The 6,617-nt window shown below is 37.9% G+C and overlaps 1 pseudogene; it reads right to left on the bottom strand.

The window, feature by feature from the left end:
- Positions 1–5,449: 5,449 nt before the first annotated feature.
- On the bottom strand, positions 5,450–6,155 carry LOC102876662 (annotated as a pseudogene).
- Positions 6,156–6,617: the final 462 nt, after the last annotated feature.

The raw sequence follows: 6,617 nt of genomic DNA, 5'->3' as shown, positions 1-6,617 counted from the left end.
GTCCTAATCCACAACATAAAGTCTTCCAAGTATCCTGAAAAAACTACAACCAGGAGAAGTTAAAATAGATGAATGGTATCTTCTGAGAATCAAATCCCTATGCAAATTCAAAAACTTGTCCAACAGGGTAAAAAGGGAAGCCACAGACTAGGAAAAAGTATTTGGGAATGACATGTCAGATAAGGGACTTATATCCAGAACTTATAAAATACCTGAGCACCATAACAAGATAAAGGTAAATAATCCAATTGCAAAATGGGCACAGGATATGAACAGATGGCCAACAAGCACATGAAGAAATGTTCAAAATCTCTCTCTTTGAGAGAGATGCAAATGAAAACAATTATGAGATATCATTTCAACCAAGTCAGAATAGTAAAATTTAACAAAACAGCATGCAACAAATACTGGCGAGGTTGTGGAGAAACTGGAAGCCTTATTCACTGTTGGTGGAAGTGTAAAATGGTGCAACCACTGTGGAAAGTGGTGTGGTGCTTTCTCAAAAAGTTACAAATAGAGAAACCATTTGACCCAGCAATTCCAATACTGGGAATATACCCTAAAGAGATCATAACAGACATCCAAGCAGATATATGCACACCCATGTTTATCGTGGCTTTGTTCACAATAGCCAGGAGTTGGAAACAACCCAGGTGCCCATCAACAAACGAATGGATAGAGAAGCTGTGGTATATTCACACAATGGAATACTACGCTGCATTGAAAAACAAAGATCTCATGCAATATTATTCAAAATGGGTGAGAATGGAGGACATTATGCTGAGTGAAATATCTCAGTCACAAAAGGACAAATACTGAATGGTGCCACTGTTGTAGAATGGGACTGACATTAGGGTTGGGGTAAGACTGAGAAAAACTGGATAAATTATGTATACTGCATTGAAACATATGAGGGAGAGAATACTTTAAAATTGATATATGATAGGGTTTTATGGTTATCACAAGAGTCCAGAATTAAGGTTGCAAAGTGGAGTGTATTCAGGGTGGTCGGAGGAGTGCGGGGGGATTGTATACCAAAGAAAGAATTTTTCTTTTACTTTTCAAAGACAGGAGCGAACGGGGCGTGGGGGGGAGGGCTGGGCAGGAGAAAAGTGCAACAACGAATGAATGGAAATCCAAAATCTCTGTAAATAGTCATTAAAATTAATAAAATAAAATTTTTAAAAAAACTATTAGAAGAGAGAATCATATGGGATGACATCAGATTGGACAATGTACGTGTGACTGGCATTCTGAACAAGAGAGTAAAAAGAAAAGGAAACAATGGAGAAAATTATGGAAGATATACTAGAAGAAACCTTTCTAAGTATCATGAAAAATGAGGAAATACACATAGTAGAAGCTCAGAAAATACTAGACTAGACCTCAAAGAAAAACATCAAGACATATCATTGTCAAACTCCCCAAAATCAAAGACAAGGATAGAATACTAAAAACAGTGCAAGAAAAACAAAGTCACCTACAACAGAGAACCAATTAGATTAAATTCTGCCTACTCAGCAGAAACCACATGAGAAAGAAGATGATACATAAGAAAGGTAAAAGAAAACTATTGCCAGCCAAGGATCCTGTATCCAGCAAAGACATAAAATCAAATATGAAAGAAAAGTAGATCATTTACAGTCAAACAGGACCTTACGGAATTCACAAAAGCAAGACCAACTCTACAAGGAATACTAAGGAAAGCCCTTTACACAGAGAGAGCAGAAGAAGACAGGAGAACCAATGTAATTAACAATAACAGAAGGAAGACAGCAAAACACAACAGCAACAAAACCTAGCATGTAATAATCACACTAAACATGAATGGGTTAAACACACAGATTAAGGGTGGTGGGTAGCAGAATGGATAAAAAAATGAAGCCCATCAATATGGTCCCTATAAGGGACACTTTTAAGAGAGAGGGCACAGTGAAGAGGGAGCTGCCCACACCTTTGTTGAAAAGAAACTGCATCATTTTGGGAGGCTGGTCACAGGCCAGACCTCTAACCACCAAGGACAATACAAGACTTTTAGGAGAGTTGGGCTGCACTCTGATGAGAGACTCTTCCAAGGATGAGCATGACTTTCAAGGGGACATTGAGGTTCTAAGAGGGAGCTGTCTGCACTTCCCCTTGAGAGAAATTTCATCAGTTAGAGAATCTGGCTACAGACTGCGCTGCCAATTCATCTGTGAAAAAAACAGACTTAAGCAGAGGTGGAACACATCCAGATGAGTTTCCTCTACAGCTGCTCTGCAGATCAGAGAGGACTTGAAGAACTTTAGGAAAGGTGAACTTTGCCACTGCATTTGACCAAAAAGGAGTTCCAATAGAATGAGTTGTCCGCCCTCATAAAGGGAACATTTTTAGCCTGCATCTAACCAATACCTTCATAAATATGAAGAACTATCAACAACCTAAGCACAGTAGGCAAGGCCTAACAAATACCAAGGAAAAACTTGACACATTGTGAAGAAAGCAGTAGACAGCCTTAAACATTGGAAGAGGAGGCAAGCCTTCTAAAAAACCAGAATATATTGCAGACCAAAGGAATACCCTAGAGACAGGGAGGAACAAGAAATATGTTGATATGGAATTATATGAACAACTACTGAAAAAGGTACAAATGACGGGATATAGAATGGAAGCCATAAATAAAGTTTATGGCTTCCCCTGAGGCAGGGAGCAAGAAGAAATATATTGGTGGAGTTATATGAACAGGTACTGAAGAAATTACAATAGATGGGAGCAAGTTTTGAAACTATAAATAAAGAGGTACAAGAATTTAAGAACTCATCACAAGAGAGCCAACATAGCACTGGAAATAACAGAAATGCTAGAAAATGGAATCTAGAATACCAAGACCAAAATGTCAGAACAACACTGTACAGGGACTAAAAGGCAGAACAGAAGAAATGGAATAAAGAGTGAGCAAGCTGGAAGACAAGAGCCTCAATGGGGACATACTAGAAGAAAAAAACAGAGTAAAAAAAAGAAAACATGTGAATAATGTGGAATAATATCAAAAGGAACAGCACATGTATGACAGAATTCCAAAATAAAAGAGGGGAAGGGGAATGGGCCCATGGTGATAATCTTTGTTTTCTTGTTGTTGAGCTTCAATCCATAATGAAGGCTGCAGTTCTTGACCTTCTGCAGCAAACACTTCAGGTCCTCCTCAGTTTCAACAAGAAGAGTTGTGTCATCCACATAATGCAGATTGCTTCCTCCAATCCTGATGCCACATTTCTCCTCATAGAGCCCAGCCTCCAGGATAATATGTTCTGGATATAGATTGAAAAGATGGAGATAGGACACATCCCTGCAGTACATCCTTCCCAATTCTGAACCATGCAGTGTTGCCTTCCTCTGTTCTAATGACTGCCTCTTGATCCAAGTATAGCTTTAGCATAAGCATGATCAAGTGTCCCGGGATCCCCATTCTTCTCAAAGTCAGCCACAGTTTGTTTGATCCACACTGTCAAATGCCTTTGCATAGTCAATAAAACACACATAGACATTCCTCTGATACTCTCTGCTTTCAGCCAAGATCTATCTAACTTTAGCTATAATATCCCTACAACCATGGCCTGTTTTAAACGTAGCCTGCACTTTAGTCCATTCTCTGTTGTCCTGTTCTAGTCATTTTTGGATAATTTTTAGTAGAACCTTGCTTGCATGTGATATCAATGATATTGTTCGATAGTTTCCACACTCTATCTTGTCACCATTCTTTGGAATGGAAACAAATATAGATCTCTTCAAGCCAGTTGGCCGTAAGGTTGTCCTCCAGATTTCTTGGCACAAGTTGGTGAGCACATCCTGGGCAGAGAGCTCCAAAATACAAAACCAAATTTTAACAGATTGGAAGAAAGCAATAGACAACTACACAATAATAGTGAGGTGAGTTAAGTTGTACTGTCAAGTCAGAGCCAAGCCACAGCAGAGTCTCTTAGTTTTTGGAGGCAATAACTCTTATGGGAGGAGATTTCCCATCTTTCTCCCATGGAACAACTGGTACCTTTGTGTTGGCAACAGAATTACTTACCACTAAACTGACTTTAATACACTACTGTCAATGAAGAACAGAAAGACAAACATTCAGTAAAGACGCAGAAGAATGAAATTATATAATTAAGCAGTTTGGACTTTTATACAGTTAGGCTCTGAATCCTCAGCTTCCTATCTTGTTTTCTCTCCAAGGCCAGCATCTAAGGTGAGAAGATGGTAGCTGCAGAGAAGAGGAAGAATGATCAACTCTAGGCTCCAACTTTTTATGAAAAGTGGGAAACACATGCTGGGGTACAAGCAGACTTTGAAGATAATCAGACAAGGAAAAGCTAAGTAGATCATACTTGTCAACAACTGCCCATACTTGAGGAAACCTGAAACCAAGTACTATGCCATGTTGGCCAAAAGCATTCCAGAACAGATTGGTAATTGATGTATTTAATGTATTTAATGTATTAAATCATTGGCATGATTTTATTGCTGCCATTTGGCTGCAGTCTTTTCTGTGGTGGTGTTTGTCACTGTTTTCTATTTTTCTGCCTCTGAGTGAAAAATTCTCTTTAGTATTCTTTGTAATGTTTTCCTTGTTTTCACAATTCCTTTAATGCCTGCTTTTCTGTGAATATTCTAATTTCATTGTCATATTTGATGGACAGTGTTACTGTGTACAGGATTCTCTACTGGCAGTTGTTTTCTTTCAGAGATTTATATGTACCATTCAGTTGTGTTCTTCTTTAAATGATTTTTTGCTGAGAAAACTGTAGCTAAGTCTTATTACTTCCCCTTTGTAAGTGACTCTTCTACTTTTTTAGCTGCTTTCAGTCCTCTATGTTTTGGGGTTTGGAACTTTTGAAAATTATTCCTTAATGTTTTTCTTTTGAAGTCTATCCTGTTCGGGGTTCACTAATCCTGTTGAATGTGTATTTTCCCTTTTTCATACTATCCAGATAGTTTTCTTCTAGTAAGTCTTCCACAATTTTCTCGGTGCTCTATTTTTTTTCTCTCTTTTTGCTCTGAAATTTCATTCACATGTAATTTCTCTTTATGGTATCTCACATAATTTTTATTCTTTCTTCATTTTCTTTCCTTTTCTGATTTTTCCTCTAGTAAATTAATATTGGGGGATTTCTTTTCTGTTTCACTGATTCTGTGCTACATTTTTTTCAATCCTGCTCTTTAGTCTTTTCAACATGCTGATGGATTCTGAAATGTTTGTCTTATTATTTCAGATTTTAAATTCCTGTTTTTCTAGGATTTCTAATATTCCTTTGGCTTTATCTGCTTTTTCTTGCATTGATGTTTAAAAATTCTAGAATTTTTCTTGTGGATTCCTTTAATTCTTCATACTTTTCCTTCATTCCTTTTTTTAAAATACAACAAGAAGCCATAATTTTATTAATGATAGAAACAGTACAAATTGCAAACCAAACTGCAGTTACTCTTTTGAAATACCAAAAAAGTCCTTATTTTCCCAAATGGTTACATTGTTAATTAACTCCATAATAGCATTTACAATATCATTACTGTTGTTCTTCAGGGCTCAGATCACCTTTGCTGTCTACACGTTTGTTTATGACCAATTTTATGTCCTTAACTTCCATGACTGTTTCATCAACCTCTTCCTCTTCACTCTCCTCTTGAACAGTTGGAGTTTGTGTGTTTTCTTGAATGTTCAAGACAGCTTCACCTTGAACTTTAAATTTCTCAGCAGCTGCTAGTTGTGCTTGCTGAGATAAGTTCTTGATCTTGGCTTCACCAAAAATTATGTAGGTATCTGAACCTGGACTGTTATAAACATCTGGCTTTATGATGACAAAGAGGATATTGTTAGATTTCTGGATAATAACTCTATGTGACTGTTGTTACTCTAGTAATCCCTATGACTTGTCAAAGTCCCAATTTGGACACTGTCTTCCTTGCTTTCTTTTCCCTCCAAATTTTTTTACTTTCCTGACTTGCTCTTCATCAATTTCAGCTGCTGCCGCCAGCTGGGCTTGCATGGTTGCTTGTGTGGAATCTTGTTCCTCGAGCTCTGGTATTGATTCATCACTGCCAGATTATGTTCATGACCCTGTATCAGCTTGGGACTCTGGCAATTCCTGCCCTGTAGTAGAGATGGTTTCTGTGGCTTCACCGGGCATTTTGTAGGGGGAATGCAGAAGCAAGAGCAGTTACTTTTCCTCCATTCTGTGAAGACCCTTGACCATCATTTTTCTGAATTCCTTTTCAGAGAGTTCCATCAGCTGTTCTCTGGGAGATCTAGTGATGCTGTTTTGATAACTCTTGGGGGGGGGGTTGATACCTCTCCTTTTTTTGTTTTTGTTTGTTTGTTTCGGTGGGATTTCAGTTTGCTGCTTCTGTGATATTTTGGTGATATTGTGATTGTCGTTTTTTTAACCTCCTTTCTTCTTCTGAGTGTGTGATAGCTGATGACTTTTTCATGTAATTATCTGTTTGTTGTTTTTGCAGTGCTATTGGCTGTGGGAGGAGGAGTTGATGGTTCCTATTTTGATGAAATATGTAGGTACTCTATTCCATCATGTCATTGGGGCCTACAGTGAGTGTTAAGCAAGAACAGGTCCACAGTTTGGAACTGGAAAACT

Source organism: Elephantulus edwardii, unplaced genomic scaffold (assembly GCF_000299155.1).
Source record: "Elephantulus edwardii isolate Elephantulus edwardi_28Jun2011 unplaced genomic scaffold, EleEdw1.0 scaffold00178, whole genome shotgun sequence".
Taxonomy (NCBI): Eukaryota; Metazoa; Chordata; class Mammalia; order Macroscelidea; family Macroscelididae; genus Elephantulus; species Elephantulus edwardii.
The sequence above is the reverse complement of the archived record's forward strand: the minus strand, read 5'-3'. Positions and strand labels throughout refer to the sequence as shown.